Here is a 17,225-nt window from a genome sequence, read left to right as displayed (position 1 = left end):
TTTACTAATAACATTGTACATGCTCAATGCAGATATCAAAGAGAATAAATAGGAAAAACATTTTAAGTTACAACAAATGCCCTCAAATAACAAATTTTATCATATTTTGTACATAATTTCAGATAACACAAGACTATCGTCTATATGTATAAACAAACTGAACTTTACCCTCACTTGGTACACCAAAATACATTTTCAAATGTCAACATACTTCTGCATATATTTCTACTTTCAGTGGTCACATATTACCCCATGCTATAAATTCACGGAAATGTATTTATAAAAGCCATTATATGGATTCTTCTTAATACGTTGATATTTTAAGCAGTGCTCGGAAAAGAAATTGCGTGTATGTTTCCTTATTTTCTAAAGACATTTTAGTGTAATAGAATTGATCACTAATGGGCATATACATTTTTTTTTAATATGGTACTTACCACCAAATTGTCTATTCGAAAAGTCATCTGCAGCTTAAACTTTAAGCAGCAATATAAATATCACTGCTCTTTATCCTCACAAACTTTGTGGATAGAAAACAGTATTTGATTCCTCTTTTAACTTAAATGCCTTCTCTAACCAGGAACACTAAATACTGTTTCCTGTGTGCATAGGTCACTTGCAGATCTTAAAAAAGGACTTTGCCCAATTTTAAATTAGAGGCAAAGTACTTTTTTTAGATCTGCAATTTAGATCTCTGATTTAAATTGCCCAATTTTAAATTAGAGGGTTTTTCGTTGATTTGAGTGAATTCTGTATAAAATGAAGATGTTTAAATCTAATATGTATACACACACACACATACATGTACAGTAAATATTTTACCAGTGTGCTGCCTTTTATTTTTTCTCATATGCAGGGTGATTTGTTTTTTTGTTTTGCTAAATTAACCTTCACAATGCTTGTTTCTGAGCATCTTAGAAAGGTTTTGTTGACATAAAAATGTGTCTGTGTAAATAGGCATTTATGTTTTCTTCTGGTATTTTTCTCATTTTATACAAAATTAAAATTTTTTAATCTATATTCCATCAGGAACTTATTTCTTTTATACACTGTAACTTTGGTGTTTTTTTTCTAGAGATCATCAAACCCAAGAGAGTCTAGATTTTCTCCTGTTATTTTCCAGATATTTTACAGTTTTGTATTTGACATTTAGGTCTGTGATTCATTTTGACTTAATTTTGATGAGGGGGTAAGATCTGATTCATTTTTTTTTACATGTGGATATTCAGTTGTTCCAGTAACACTTTCTGAAGAAACCAATCTTTGTTTCATCATGTTGCCTTTACTTTTTCATCAAAGATTAATTAAATATATTGATGTGTCTCTATTTCTAAACTCTCTGTCTTGTTTCATTGACCTGTCTATTCTTTCATCAATACGATATTGCCTTGATTACCGTAGCTTTACAGTAAGTCTTGAAGTTGAGTAGTGCCTGTCTGTCCTCCAGCTTTGTTCTCCTTCAATATTGTGTTATCTATTCAAGGTCTTTTTCTTCTCCATGTAAGTTTTAGAATTACTTTTTCTATATTCATGAAATAATTTGCTTCCATTTTGATTAGAAGTGCATTGAATCTGTACCTTGGGAAGAACTGACATCCTGACGATATTGAGTTTTCCTATTCATGAATATAATGTATCTTCTCCATCTGTTCAGTTCTTTTTTGATTTCCATCATCAGATATGGAAAGGTTATGAAATGACATAACTCTCTCTACCTTGACCAAAGGACAGTGATGAATTCCTCATTCTGCGGCCAACAAGTCACCTCTGAGGGCCATGTGTCTAAACATAGACAGGAGGGTAAGAAAATGATAAAGACATCTTGGGAAAAATAGGAAATTCAAGAATCAGCAACTGTGTCTAAGTAACTCCTTTCCATTTCCCCAGGGCACCCGTTGCTTCAGCCAACATCTGCTGGCATGTGCCCAGGACGCTGGTGCTGCTGGCTTTCCCAGCCCTGCCCCCGGGGCTGCCTTTGGATGTGCGCCTCTTGACCTTAGTGAGAATGTTCTTCTTCATCCCTACCATGGGTGAAAATTTTTCACAAATAAACACTTTTTAAAATAATGCTAACTTTTATATTAGATAGAGGTGCTGCTTGTGGAGGTTCGCATGTGTCTTTTTGGTAGAATGTTGCATTTTCTTTTGGGTATATTCCCAGTAATGAGATTGCTGGGTCAATTAGTAGCTCTGTTTTACATTTTTTGAGAAGTCTCCAAACTGCTTTCCATAGTGGCCGACCTAATTTACATTCCCAGTGACAGTGAACAGGAGTTTCCTATTGTCTGCAGCCTCGCTAGCATCTGTTAACAAATAACCACTTTTATTCCAGACATAGATCATCTGTTAGTTTTGATTTTAGCACATCCTCTGAAGAAGATAGTGCTTTTCTTTTCTTTTTTAGACGGAGTCTCCCTCTGTCGCCCAGGCTGGAGTGCAGTGGTGCGATCTTGGCTCACTGCAAGCTCCGCCTCCCGGGTTCACGCCATTCTCCTGCCTCAGCCTCCCAAGTAGCTGGGACCACAGGCGCCCGTCAGCACGCCCGGCTGATTTTTGTATTTTTAGTACAGACGGAGTTTCACCGTGTTAGCCAGGATGGACTCCATCTCCTGACCTCGTGATCCGCCCGTCTTGGCCTCCCAAAGTGCTGGGAATACAGGCATGAGCCAGCGCGCCCCGTCGAAGATAGTGTTTTTCACAACCAAAGATGATTCCACGTTCCAATCATGTTTTTTTCTCTCTCTTTTTCTGAAGGCGTGTGGAACTTTCTGTCTGCATCAGTTTGGGATATAAGTTAAGAATATGTACCTTGAAGTGACCCATCTCACTGTCCCCATGCAGTGTTCTGTCCCAGAACTCTTCACAAGCTTTTTGTCCTCTGTGGGCCCAGTGTGGAGAGGACCCCCCCGATAGTCTTTCACCAGGCAAGTGACACAAAGAATTACCGCAATCATGTGTGACTGTTCTCAAGGTTCCCAAACATAGAAAGGGGAAAGGTGCAGGTAGTACAGCTTTATTAATAGCAGTAACATCTCAGCTCAGCCGGAAACATACTGTGGGCTATGAGAACAGGTTACAATGAATATTGAGGCAGAAAAAGTCACATTAATCAGATATTAGCCCCCAAATGCTCTTGCTCAAATGGTAAATATCCTTCCTGCACATGTGGCAATACCAGACTTGCAGAAATCACACGTGGTGAGAGACAAAGCCTGCTGCCTGACTGTGAGCTTCAGTGCCCAGTGAGACGCAGCAAGCTTTCGTCTCTTCTTTCTACACTCCTGCTTTTATTGCACATTTTCATATATGTTTTATTCCATGTTTGAATGTTGTATTCCATTGGACTTTCAGACTAAGGATGAAATAACACAACACAATTTTAATTTCCAAGTCTTTACAATATTTTAAAAGGGAAGTCACTCTCTTTTAATTTTCAGACTTTTCATGGGTGTTTTAATTTGTTTGCTCTTCTTTGCAATAAAATTTCTATATCCTCAACACAGAAGGAATCTATATCGGAGTTAAAATCAACTTATTTTCTTTTCTTTATTTTTTTAACTTTTATTTTAATCTCAGGGGTACACGTGCAGGATGTGCAGGTTTGTTGCACAGGTAAATGTCTGTCGGTGGGGCAGGATTGTTGTACAGATTATCTCATCACCCAGGTGTTAAGCCTAGTGTCCAGTAGTTATTTTTCCTGATCCTCTCTCTCCTCCCACCTTTCACCCTCCGACAGGCCCCAGTGTGTGTTGTTTCCCTTTGTGTGTCCATGTGTTCTCATCATTTAGCTCCCACTTACAAGTGAGAACATGCCGTATTTGGTTTTCTGTTCCTGCCTTCCTTTGCTAACGATAATGGTCCACCTCCATCCACGCCCTTGCAAAGGTACATATACACCATGGAATACTATGCAACCATAAAATCAACTTATTAATTAAAGTACCTTTGATGTCTTAACAATGCTGACCCTGCCTAATCATGTAATGTCTTAATTTTCATTGATACAAATCTATTTTTATGTTTTTAAGAAATATTTTGCACCAATTCCATACTAATTGAATCATTTAAAATAATTTTGCTTAAAATTTTGGCATTATCTCTTTTCTATCTATGAACATGAACACAAGACATTCTCACTAAGTCAATTAACATAATTTATTGTGTTAATGAATTTCCTAATGTGACGACTCTCACTTGCGTTTCTGGCATAAAGGGATTTCCTAATGATCTAATATTTTAATGGGTTGGCACAATGGTTTTTAGCATTCAAAAATTTTACTTTCATATTAATATGCTCTAATTATCTATATTGGCATAGTCTATATGGTATCAAACAAGTGAAGTTATCACATTTTTTCATTTTTAAAATAGAACAGTTTTATTCTGCTAGTTCCATAAAAACAATGTAAACACAAGCGTTCTGTACATCTTGCTGGTGAATTCACGTAATGCTTAGTTCCCTGATCCTTTGACCTCCTTGTCTTCTCCAGTTATTTTCTGTTTGGACCACTGGCCTCAGGAGTGGAGTGGGTTTAGGGCTTAGGAGAGAGCAATGTGGATTTTTGGTATGACCCGTTTTATTGCTTGCCCTCTCAGCACACTCCCATTACTCCTAACACAAAGTTTGAGATTTAAGCCCTTAAACCTGTAAGTTTCACCATCAGCTTTTTCTTTTCTTTCTTTTCTTCCTTCCTTTCTTCTTTCCTTCCTTCCTTCTTTCTTTTTTTCTTTTTTCTTTTTGCCTAAGCATTACTAGGGACTTGAATGGGAGACTGGTATAGAAAGTGATGAGGAGCCGAAGCCAACAAATTGCTTTAAACACAAGATGAAAATGCTCTGTTCTGTCCACACAAAGCATCACCTAACCCTGGTGTGAGGCAGCTCACTTAGCTGTAGAGAAGTCCTTGGAATTCGATCTCAGAAAGACAATTCCAGCTTTAAGACAGTAAAACCTTTTGGCAATGGGCCAATTGCCTTAAAGAAAGAAAAAAAAAAAAAAAAAGAAAAGAAAAGAGTTCTACTTTAAAGACCTTGCAAGTGGAGAATTGTCCTACAAAGATTCTTGGAAATGTTAACAGAGGTAACTGACATGGGTAATTGGGGGCCCACCAGGAACTACTGTCAACAGCCCAATCTCAGCAAAACCAGGACAGCCAGTTAATAGTTCCTTCAGTTCTCTGATGGTCGCAAATGTGATTTTATTTTATTTAGCCTTGTGGAGGTTCTGCAGCAAATATAATTTTAAAGGAATTGGGAGCCAGAAAGATAAATGCAACTCCTTCAACTATGTGACAGGGCAGACTGGTTAATCTGGGTTCCCAGAGTGTGGAGCAAGTGCTCTGCATCAGAGAATGGCCCAGGGGGAGCTTGCATGACGCTGAACCCCACAGGACAGAATTACTTCAATCGCCTACTCCTGACTACTACAAGGAGGAAGTCCCAGTGTCTCAGTTTGGATCTATGCTCAGATTTCTTTTCTTTTCTTTTCTTTTTTTCCCTTCCTTCCTTCCTTCCTTCCTTCCTTCCTTCCTTCCTTTCTCTCTCTCTCTCTCTCTCTCTTTCTTTCTTTCTTTCTTTCTTTCTTCTTTCCTTCCTTCCTTCCTTCCTTCCTTCCTTCCTTTCCTTCCTTACCTTCCTTTCCTTTCTTCTTTTTCTTTGGAGACAGAGTTCCCTCTGTCACCCAGGCTGGAGTGCAGTGGTGCAATCTTGGCTCACTGCAACCTCCACCTCCTGGGTTCAAGAAATTCTCCTGCCTCAGCCTCCCCAGCAGCTGGGACTACAAGCGTGTGCCACCATGCCTGATTAATTTTTGTACTTATAGTATAGATGGGGCTTCATCATGTTGGCCAGGCTGGTCTCAAACTCCTGGCCTCAAGTAATCCACCTGCCTCAACCTCCTGAAGTGCTAAGATTACAGACATAAGCCACCGCACCTGGCCTCTGTGCTTTAATTTCTACTCTTAGCTAATCTCTCTAACACACATGTCCTTCATTAGGTAAAACGGGCTCGGTAGACTAATTACACCTGCCCGTGTAATACAAGCCCCTCCCTGGCTTGTATTATCTCATTGTTGCCTTCCATTTGTGACAAGTGCTATGAATTTTCCTTTTGAGGAAGTGATACAAAATTTTCTTTTCTTGAACAGGATTTTTAACTCAAAATAATGAGACAGTGTAAACATTTTGACAATTCTGGAATGTCTGAAAGTTTGAGATAAAGGTTGTCTAAGAAAAGCTAAGATTGCCTTAGCTGTTTTATGTGTGGTATCTGGAATATGGGCATCAGGAACCAAGTGATGCCACTGCTACTCGGCAGAGTTTTCATATTTTACCTAAACAAGTGACGCTGACATACTTTAATAAAATTTCAGAAAAACCATCTGGAATCGGCCCCATCCTGTCCAGATTGGAAGGTGTTTGGGGATCAATGAAACATACCAGAAATACTTTCCTTCCCCCAAAACACATGTAGTGAATGTCAAAGTATTGATACTAATTTAGATTGTAAATACATATTAAGTTTTGCTTCATTGATTGTAGCACTGGCAGCTGTTTTGCAGAACGCTGCATATTAAACTGTAGGCAGTGGACAACAAATATAAGTGGAAGGGGATATTTAAAAGCCAGTTAAATTAATCATTGCTTTTTAGGAACCTGAGCCAAGATTAATGCCCTGGAACTTTTACAGACAGACCGTTGCCAAAAATCTCCCAGAAGGAACATTTGCAGACTATTTTGTCTTGAGATGTTAACCCATCTGTGATATCTTTCTGACAAGTCCTATAATGAATAGTGTTCACAAAATTTATGAAGCAAAAAATTAAAATTGTTCAAAAGCCTGAATTTTACTGGCAAAGTTTATCCATGAGAACATAGCAATTAGCCCCCTACCCCTCCAAAAGAAATCCTACAACCCTAAAACCAATCCAAATTGGGTAATTTAGAAGAAATAGGCTTTCAGTGCCTACGACTGAAGAGTTCATTAAGGTTTTGCAGCTGGAGGTTTAAAAAAATCCCACTTTGCAAAACTATCTGACAATCAAGGGCACAGAGACTAACATAATGCCGATTCTCACTGGCGCAAACAGCTTGTGGATTGCATAGGCCACCACAAAGGTACTTGTACCTGCTGCCATTTTTGACTGTACCAGGGACTCTTTAAATCCAAGTTTCAGTGGGACTGCAGACATGTCCACACCACTTGACACAACCATGTAAAATATGCCCTAGGAGATTAATGAGATTCCAGTGTACAACGACACTCCAACAGTGCCATATTCTTGAAAAATCTTCTTCAGTTGCTGTGACTTGCTTTGCTTTTTCTCCTCTGTGCGGCTGACCCTACTGCCTGTTGTCTCCGTGGCCTGGCTGAGGTCACGGCTGCTGGTGGAGCAGCCGGGCATCTGGCCTGGGCGGGAGCAGGACCAGGGTCAGGGGCGGCGGGGCGCAGGGGGTGGCCGCGCCCAGGAGCCAGGTGGCACAAGGCCGGACTCAGGCGCCCACCCTGCCTGCCAGGCCCTGCCCTGCCAGCAACACGGCGGTGGCGTGCAGCTAGGCGCTGCCCGTATCACTTTTATATATCCTTCCTAAAAACTATTGGGAAGATTGGTTACTTTGTAACTTTTAAATCATTTAAGCGGTATTAGTGTATTAATTAGTTCATGAGTAAAATTTTCTTTTGGACAATATAAACTTGGTGCTCTCTTGTGTGGAAAACAAATCTTTAATAAATGTTCTGTTTCTTCTATGAATATTATTTAATTTAGCATGTCTATCTCTATGGGGTAAATGATCTTAAAATACATTTCCTAGACTATATATGAGCCACAGTTTAATGTTAATTTGCATTGAATCACACTATTTTGTCCCTATTTTTCATTTTAATATTTGCCTTTAAGGTCTTCTCTGCACTGTAACCTGTTGACATCTCCTTCTCAAGGTCTTTGTGTGGTCCCATCTATTTACAATTCACTAATAGTTTGGCTCAGGAATTTGGGGGTTAACTGAAAATCAGATTTTCAGCAGAGGCAGATCTCAGAGAAGCGTGGAATCCGGTAAGACACATGTGCTTTGCTGTCAGTCTCTCATGTCTCAGACTCAGCATGTCCTGTTCTCTCCATGTGAACCCCTGTCTGCCTCCAGGGATCATGGAAAAACAGAGCCTCTCCCATGTTCATGTCTTTGAAGATGCTTGGTAGAAAGTTGTCATTTTTCTGGTAACTGGAAACTAAGACAAAGTTATTAAAAAATAACTTTAAGTCATCAAATATGTACTGTCCTTGTAGCCACAGGTGAGATGACAGTTGCAGTTCTCTGGGGGAAGTAAAGTCACAGGATCACAGGCCCATCTCAGACCTCTATGCACTCATTGGCTGTTGTGAACATAAACCTGAGCCCATTGTCCTGGCAGCAGAAAGAAATCAGGCGGGTAGTTTATATTTCAATCTGTGAGCAGAGTCTATTGTCTCTGGATCAATAGACAGAATAAGTGCTCTTTCCTGGAAAAAAAAATTCTGGGTCGCGAACTGACCAGGGCCAAATCTGTTCAGGAAAGAGGAAATAATTACTGAATCATGAGCTTTACTTGTGTGGAAGTAATGGCTATCCAAGACCATAAGCCAAACCATAACTGTCCCTAAGTTAATTGTATGTAATTCTCACTGATGTCATTGTTTAATTTTGATTTATGATGGCACAAAATTTGTTTTCTGAAGTTTCTCTAGTATAATTTGAAAATTAATCTGATAGCTGCTCTATCTTTTCTACAGGAGTTGAAACATTTCTAGGATTAGTAGAGGTAGTTCTTAAATACCTCCATCCCCGTAATAATGTATAAGATGTAGCTGATTGATTGATTTTATTTTATTCAGAAACAGCAAATATACATAAGCTTTATACATACTTTGTGTATATTTTGTATTTAATGGAGACTGATTTAGTGGTGACAGAAAACAGGCGGTATTTGCAAATTATGATTAGACTATTTTTATTTGATTATTTTTCAAACTTTTGTGGGTGCACAGTAGGTGTATATATTTATAAGATTCATGAGATGTTTTGATGATGTGCAATGTGAAATAAGCACATCATGAAGAATGGGGTATCCATTCCCTCAAGCATTCATCCTTTGAGTTACAAACAATTCAGTCACACTCTTTAAGTCTATTTAAAATGTACGATTAAGTTATTGTTGACTATAGTCACCTAGATGCGCTATCAAATAGTAAGTCCTATTTATTTCTCTGAGCTTTTTTTTTTTTTTACCCATTAACCATGCCCACCTCCCAAGCTCTCCACTGCCGTTCCCAGTCTCTGGTAACCATCCTTCTATGCTCTCTGTTCATGAGTTCAGTTGTTTTGATTTTTAGATCCCACAAATAAGAGAGAACATGTGATGTTTGTCTTTCTGTGCCTGGCTTATTTCACTTATTTCCAGTTCCAACCACGTTGTTACAAATGACAGGTTCTTATTCTTTTTAAGGCTGAATAGTAGTCTGTTTTATTTAAGTACCACATTTTCTTTATTCATTCATCTGCTGATGGACACTTAGGTTGCTTTTAAAATCTTAGCTATTGTAAACAGTCTTGCCACAAACACAGGAGTGCAGATATCTTTTTGATATACTGGTTTCCTTTCTTTTAGATGTATACCCAGCAGTGGGATTGCTGAATCACATGGTAGCTCAATTTTTTTGTTTTTTGAGGAACCTGCAAACTGATCTCCATGGTGATTGTACTAAACTACATTCCCGTCAACAGTGTCCAGGAGTTCCCTGTCCTCCACATCCTTGCCAGCATTTGTTACTGCCTGGGACCCACTTGAAAAGGGAAGGGAGGAGAATTGTGAGGGTTAAAAAAACTACCTATGCTCACTACCTGGGTGATGAAATCATTTTTACCCCAAACCCCAGTGACATACAATTCACCCACGTAGCAAAACAGCACATGCACACACTGAACCTGAAATAAAAGTGAAATATATATATATATATATATCCATTGGAGGGAAAAGGATGGGTAACAAATGGTCCCCCAAAAGATAAAAATCACACAAATATCCAACCAAAGTGACTAATTCCCCACCAGGAATCAAACCCAGGCTATGGCAGTGGAAGTCTGGAATTTTAACCAGACTGCGAGGCGGAGTGGCCAGCACTGCAAATTCTGCAGGAGAGTCACAGCAGGCACTCGGAGCATACGACAACTTTAAACTTTGCTTTGGGCCAGATTTTCGCCCTTTAATTTTGTCAAAAGAATTTCTAAGTATAGCCAGGAAACTACTATGAATATTTATTTTAAATTAATCTTTCCATAAATACAAATGAAGCAATTGTTTAGAATAAAAGATCTCTTTTTCTAAATTTAGGAATCTTTCTAACATAAAGGATCGGTTTTCTAACCACTAATGATTAGAATTTCCAGTGGTGAACTTATTTCAATGGTGACTCAGTCCAACAAGCCTGTTCATGAAAAGCCCACAAGGCAATTTTACAGTTTAAAATAACTTTTACCATATAAACAAAAGATATTCCTGGAGACAGCATAGATGAGGCAGCCCTAACGATCCTCAAAAAATTTACTCTCAGAAATAGGCTTCAGATGGCAAGAGCTCTTGTTGCCACAGATGGTTAAGGATGGTGTTTTTGCACACAGTACCCCCAGTAACCCACAAATTAGTGGGGGACTGCCAGTCACGGACACCTTAATCTGCGATACTAGGGAGGCCCTCCTGAACGTGTACATTTTCAGGACTAATTAGGCAACAAGAGTTGATATGACATAAGCCCCATAGGGATAGGACTTCTTAAGACAAACTCTCCTGAGAGCTTGACACATTTGGAACAAAAAGTGTGCTGCCTAAAATCTTACATGTCTGAGGTCCCCAGCCAATTTTAGACTGACCACTGGATGTGACCCAAAAATCACACTTCTCAGATGGTGGCGACCAAGAGTGCTCCCACTTGGTTAAAAGCCAAGCTCTCAAGGACATGAAACAAGATTGGAGGGGAGCTTCATGTGGTTTTATTTGGGGAACAAATAGTAAAGTTTGCCTGAATAGACACCAGTCTGATCAGAGCCGTAAATCTGACCAGTCTTAGAAGTGGCTCGAGATTGGGTTTCTAGGGGTTCTGAGCCCCTGTTCTATTCTGAGGTGCCCTTCTTTGTGACGGCACAACCCAGAAAGACAGAGTGAGAGACTATTTCTAGGAGGAAAAGAGATCAAACAACATAATTATTCATGCCAAAGACTACACAAGAGTCACTATGTGTACGACTAGTCACACAAATCTTTTTCTTCCACTAATCAAGATTTTACGGAGAAAGGAAAGGCAACAATTTTCACCATCTGCTCAAACAGATTCCACACAGAGGCCAGCAGCCTGGCTGGTAAGAATTTCATACTCTTCTGCCAGCTGCTCTGGTCCTGGGTTTCTTTGGCTGCAGCTTCTGGAACAGCAGGCTTTGGTATTCTGCTCACAGCCACAGAATGATAGAGGACAAGGGAACACTTCCCCTTTGAGGTCTAAAGTTTCACTGAAAAGTCAACTGGCCAAATGCAGATTAATAGGAGAAATGGCATGCAGGGTTATTGATGCGCACAAGGGAGAACCACAAAGTGATGACTCTAACCTCCAACAGTGCTTAGCAGCGTAGCTACCATCTAGAGGCCATGAACAATGGGGACTCAGAGCATGGCCAGAAACGAGTTATGGCAAAATCAGGTTATAGTGGCAAGGCAGGCTATAAGAGAGAAGAGAAGGCCTGGCTTGCAAATGAGGTCTTGTTATATAGATGATACTTAACAGCCAGCAGCCCTCAGAGAGGGTAGATGGTAGAGGTTCCTTTAAAAGTGAGATGAAATATTTGTATTTACTTCACTGCGCTAGCCAATAGTATCCCCATCTCTTCTTAGAAGCTCAGGCAGGTAGCAGCTAGACGGGACTGGAATGAAACACCAATGAACTGTACTGGGTCCCACAGTCTTTTGAAATCTCTATTTTCCCTAAAACATCCAGGCAACACTCTGACATCTCCTTTGGTGGGAGACTGACTTCTCCCAACCATGAAGAGAGGAAATGGTCCTGGCACTGGAAGTCCAGTGTGCAGCTGCATCTTCCCGCTGGACCAGAAGATCAGCACTGGGTGGGAGCCCAGGGTTTTAAAATTGCTGATCGGGAGAAACAGTGTGGCTGAGTCTGTCAATCAGAGTGTTTTACACATAGAGGGAGCCAGCCAAAATATAACTAGAAGTAAACCGATACACACACACGTTAATGTGTATATTTTAAAATATACAAAGAAATATATACCATATGTAAATATATGGTAAACATATAAGTAAATAAGAATTAAAATAGAAATATTTACACATAAAGTATGTGATGCTGTCTTATAATCTGAGGTGATGTTTCTTTATGTAGGTGAGAGGCAACTTATGTATATATAACTAGAGATACTACATGTAGTTACATGTATGAGCATGTATTTCTCTGTATATATAAATATATTTATTTATTAAAAAACATGATCTCCAAATCTCACATAATCACACATGTCCCCCCGTCACCACAGATGCAATTCCACATTCCCTGGAGGATCTCACATAAACACACACACACACATATGCACACACACACACACACACACACACACACACACACACACACATTATCTTCCATGTTCCCAGGGAGACACTGCTTTTCTGCCACCTTGTGGCGGCACAGGGAGCCAAAAAGCCCAGTTTTGTAAGATGTTTTATAGTTGGCAAATACCTGGCCACTGGCCTTTAACCAGAGCAAGCCCAGCGGCCATTGCCCTCTAGTGGAAAAGCTGCCCACACCTCCAGAACCTCTCAATGAGACTAGGCGCCCTTGTTTTGAGTACATAAGGTGGGTGCATCCAATGGTGTCCCATATCTGGTGGGGAAAGAAGAGGCTTTCCCGGGAGAGGAGAAAATGCTGGGTCTGAGCTTGCAGAATGCACTGGGGGAAGTGCAGTTGTGGGGGGTTACGGTGGTACAGGGCCAGACGGGCAGAGGAGGACTGGGCGGGGTGCCCCTGAGAGCTTCTGGATGCCTAAGCCTACACACCCTGAGAAAGCCTGTTAGGACAGAGTCTCGTGGGCCTGAGGAACACCTGGATGAAAGGCAGCAGGAGAGCCGTGAGCCTGAGACCTCACACTAGTGTGAACAGCAGGGAAACAGGGGTCTGGCTTAACAAAACCCCTGCACTGCAACGTAGGTGGTTGACAAGGAAGAACAGTTCAGTGGCAGAGTGCTGGGCACTGCCTTCCCAGCTGGAGGAATAATGCCCGTCCCCACGCCAGGGCCCAGCTTGTGGCTGAGGCGGTCCATTGTGGTGGATTCAAGTGCGCTTGCTCCAGTGGGGATGCTACCGACAACCCTCAGGCCTCGGGCCGCACACACTGTTCGCTTCTTGGCTGGCTCGCGCTTGCCAGAACAAGGCTGGAAAATGCATGACTGCACAAGCCAAAGAAGTGGATGATCTCTGCTGTTATTAGACCCTCAGGCAGACAGTGACCAGGTGGAACTTGAGTGTAAGAACACCTAATGCGATCAGCTATCATAGGCTTTGGACGTTCCCATTCATGCCAACACAGCTGGTCAGCACTCTCTGTCGATCTCCAAAACTGTGAGTGCAAGCTGGCCCGGACGCCAAGGGAAATAATATCTCTGATCTGGACGTCCAACGTGCAGCTGCGTCTTCTCACGTGACCAGACGATCAACACTCAGTGGATCTCAGTGTTTTAAAATTACTGATCTGCAGAAACAGTGCAGTCTGGAGTGTTTCACACATACAGGGCACCACCTAAGATATAACTAGAAAGAAATATATTCACACACATAAATGTGTTTGCATGTAAAGGTATAAGGGAGTATGTAGCATGTAAACATGTGTATCAACATATAAATCAAAATATAGATGTGTCCATGTAGATCTTTGCTGCACTCTCTGCTAGTCTACCTTGGTGTTTCTCCATACAGGTGATTAGAAAACATAAAATATACATGTTCTTATGAAGGAATAAATGTGGATATTTGGTATAATTATATATATAAACACATATTTAAAATAAACATATAAATACAAACTATATTTAAAATAAACGTATAAATACAAACATACATGTATAAAATAAACATCCAAAATTCACTGAAAAACCCACACGTACTACAAACAGACGCACCTGCATGTATATTAGAGGCCATTGGTCCCCTGGGGCCTTCATGCCACCTACTAGCAGCCTAGGGAACCCTAAAGCCAGCAGGAGTCCTTTCCTGCCAGGTCCCTGTCACCGGTCCTGGATGGGAAACACCTGGTCATCTCCCTTTAACAAGAGGCACTCCCAGGGCTATCACCCTCCATTGGGAAAAACGGCCAGTTTCCCAGAACTTGCGCATCAGGTTAGCTGGGCTTCTTTGGAACACTGCAGGAGGGGGCAATACGGTAAGTTTGGTGAGTAGAGAAGAGGCTTTCCGTAGAGAGAAAGAAGGGTCTGAGCCCTCAGGACACACTGGGAGCAGAGAAAGGCAGGTGCAGTAAGATGGTGCAGGGTGGAGGGACAGGCAGGCCACAGTGAGACTGCACTGAGTGCCCTTGAGAGCATTTGGGGACCAAGAGCAGCAGCGTGACTTCCCCCAAACACCGAGGGAAGCAATGGCCCTGACGCCCGAAGTCAAATGCACAGCTGCACCTTCCCACTGGGCCAGAGAATCAACACTGGATGGGGCCTGAGCCTTGGGAATCACTGCTCTGGAGGAACAGGGAGGCCCAGCCTGTCGGTCTGGAGTATTTCACACATGCAGGGCCCCAGCTAAGACACAGCAAGAAATAGATTTATCCACACACAGAAATGTGTGTTTGTTAAAGATACAAGGGCATATGTAACATGTGAATATATGTATCAGCATATAAATATTCATATATATACATATATACACACACATATATACATATATATACACACACCTATACACACACACACACACATATATATATATTTGTACAGGAAACTGTGTAGCGCTTTCTGCCCATCCATAGTGGTGCTTCTCCATTCAGGCAAGAAGAAAACCTATCTCCCTATCTATCTATCTATCTATCTATCTATCTATCTATCTATCTATCTATCCATCCATCCATCCACACACATAAATATAGACATATTTACATACAGAAGTGAATGTAAATATTTTGTGTAATTTAGATATAGAAAATGTATGTGAACAAATATATATAGGTGTATATGTACAAGTCTCTATGTATAAAATAAACATAACCCAAACATGTTACCCCAAAGCCACACAGATGCACGTGCATTTATACGAGAAGCCATTGGGCCCCCTTACCACAGACTGGCAGTGGAGTGAAACAAAAGGCCCAGAGGCTCTATTCCTGCCAGTTCCGTGTGAGCCTCCACAAATGACAAACACCTGAACATGGCCATTTGACCAGATCCAGCCAAGGGCCATCGTCTTCTAGTGGAAAGCTGCCCACTTATCCAGAAGCTGTCAGTCAGGACAGTGACTCTTTTTTGATAGTTGAGGTGGGAACATAGAGTGGCATCCCGATTTGGGTGGGTGGAGGGGAAGCTTTCCAGGAGGATGAAAACAGGCTACGTCTGAACACACAGGAGTCACTGGGTGCGGCATGAATCTGGGTGGTAAGGGGGTCTCGGGCCAGAGGGACAGCGAGGCCAGGACAGGATGGCTCTGAGTGCTCCTGAGAGCATTTGGGGACCAGGAAAGTGACTCCCAATTTATACTGAAGACTGCACAGACCCGTGTGAGCCTGTTATGGCAGGCTCCAGCTGCATCTCGAGAAACCAGGGCAGACCTGGAGAACACTTGGATTAAAGACACCTGGGAGGGAGGCCAAGGCGGGCTGATCACTTGAGGTCAGGAGTTCAAGACCAGCCTGGCCAACATGGGGAAAACCCGTCTCTACTAAAAATACAAAAAAATTAGCCAGACGTAGTGGCAGGCACCTGTAATCCCAGCTACTCAGGAGGCTAAGGGAGGAGAATCACTTGAACCCGGAAGGCGGAGGTTGCAGTGAGCCAAGATCACGCCACTACATCCAGCCTGGGCGACAGAGTGAGACTCCGTCTAAAATAATAATTAAAAAAAAAAAGACACCTGGGAACCCACAGGCTTGAGGTTTCGCCCAAAACTTTGAGAGTCATAGAATAGGTCTGGCTTGACAAAACTTTCTGGCCCACAGTGTAGATGGCAAACGAGGAAAACCAGGTCAGAGGCAGATGCTGGATGTGGCCATCCACAGGGGATGGATGACGCCTTTCAGAGAACTCGGGTCCAGCTTGTGGGTGAGGCAGGTCCATCCCAGGAGAATGAACTGCACGTGCACAGGTGGGGAGTCCCTGGGGAGCCCTGAGGTTCCGGGCATGGCATCTGGCCTTGGGACAGCCGTAGTGCTAGCTTTCTGCACAGACTCCGGGTCACCAAGTCTAGGCTGAAAAATGTATTGCCTTACACCCAAAAGAAAGCCCTATCTCTTCTGTTTTTTCAAGCTCAGGGAGGTAGCAACCAGATGGAAGAGCTGAGCCTTCCACTCTCCAGAGGATAAACCATCGGTGGGGCTCAGTGTGTGGAAACTGCTGCTCTGGAGAACGGAGCAGTGCGGCCTGTCGGTCTGGAGTGCTTCATACATACAGGGCACCAGCTAAGGCATGACTCGAACAAACACGTACACAAATCCATGTCTATATTTTTAATATATGAAGAAATAGATAACATATATAAATGTATGCATCAACATATACATAAATAAAAATTAAAACATACATATTTATACATGGAACTGTTAGAGCTGTTTCTCTTTGTGGTGGTGTGCCTCCAGGCAGGAACAAGAAAGCCTAGATATGTAAATTAATACTTAAAAACATGTATTACTTAGTAAGCATATATAATCACATAGATTTATATATAAATATGGATGTACGTATGTACATATATTCATACATAAAGATATGTATGTATATTCATATATAAATTATACACCCCCAAGCATGTGGATACAGACACACGCACACACACACACACAAACTAAACATAACCCAAAAATCTCACACAAAGACACACACCCTCCCACAAACAGATACACGTACTTTTACACTTCTGGCCGTTGGGCAATACTGCTACCTACTGGCAGGGAGCCAGAAAGCCACATTACATGGCCGCTTTGCA

At 41.6% G+C, this 17,225-nt stretch overlaps 1 long non-coding RNA gene and 1 pseudogene across 1 annotated transcript; one reads left to right on the top strand and one right to left on the bottom strand.

The window, feature by feature from the left end:
- Positions 1–572: 572 nt before the first annotated feature.
- Positions 573–2,067, top strand: LOC111528033. Its single transcript, XR_002726842.2, has 2 exons — positions 573–1,800; positions 1,888–2,067. It is a non-coding gene; the product is annotated as an uncharacterized LOC111528033 (long non-coding RNA).
- Positions 2,068–6,982: 4,915 nt separating this feature from the next.
- Positions 6,983–15,491, bottom strand: LOC111528051 (annotated as a pseudogene).
- Between the last annotated feature and the right edge of the window lie 1,734 nt (positions 15,492–17,225).

Source organism: Piliocolobus tephrosceles, chromosome 9 (genome assembly GCF_002776525.5).
Source record: "Piliocolobus tephrosceles isolate RC106 chromosome 9, ASM277652v3, whole genome shotgun sequence".
Lineage (NCBI taxonomy): Eukaryota > Metazoa > Chordata > Mammalia > Primates > Cercopithecidae > Piliocolobus > Piliocolobus tephrosceles.
The sequence above is the reverse complement of the archived record's forward strand: the minus strand, read 5'-3'. Positions and strand labels throughout refer to the sequence as shown.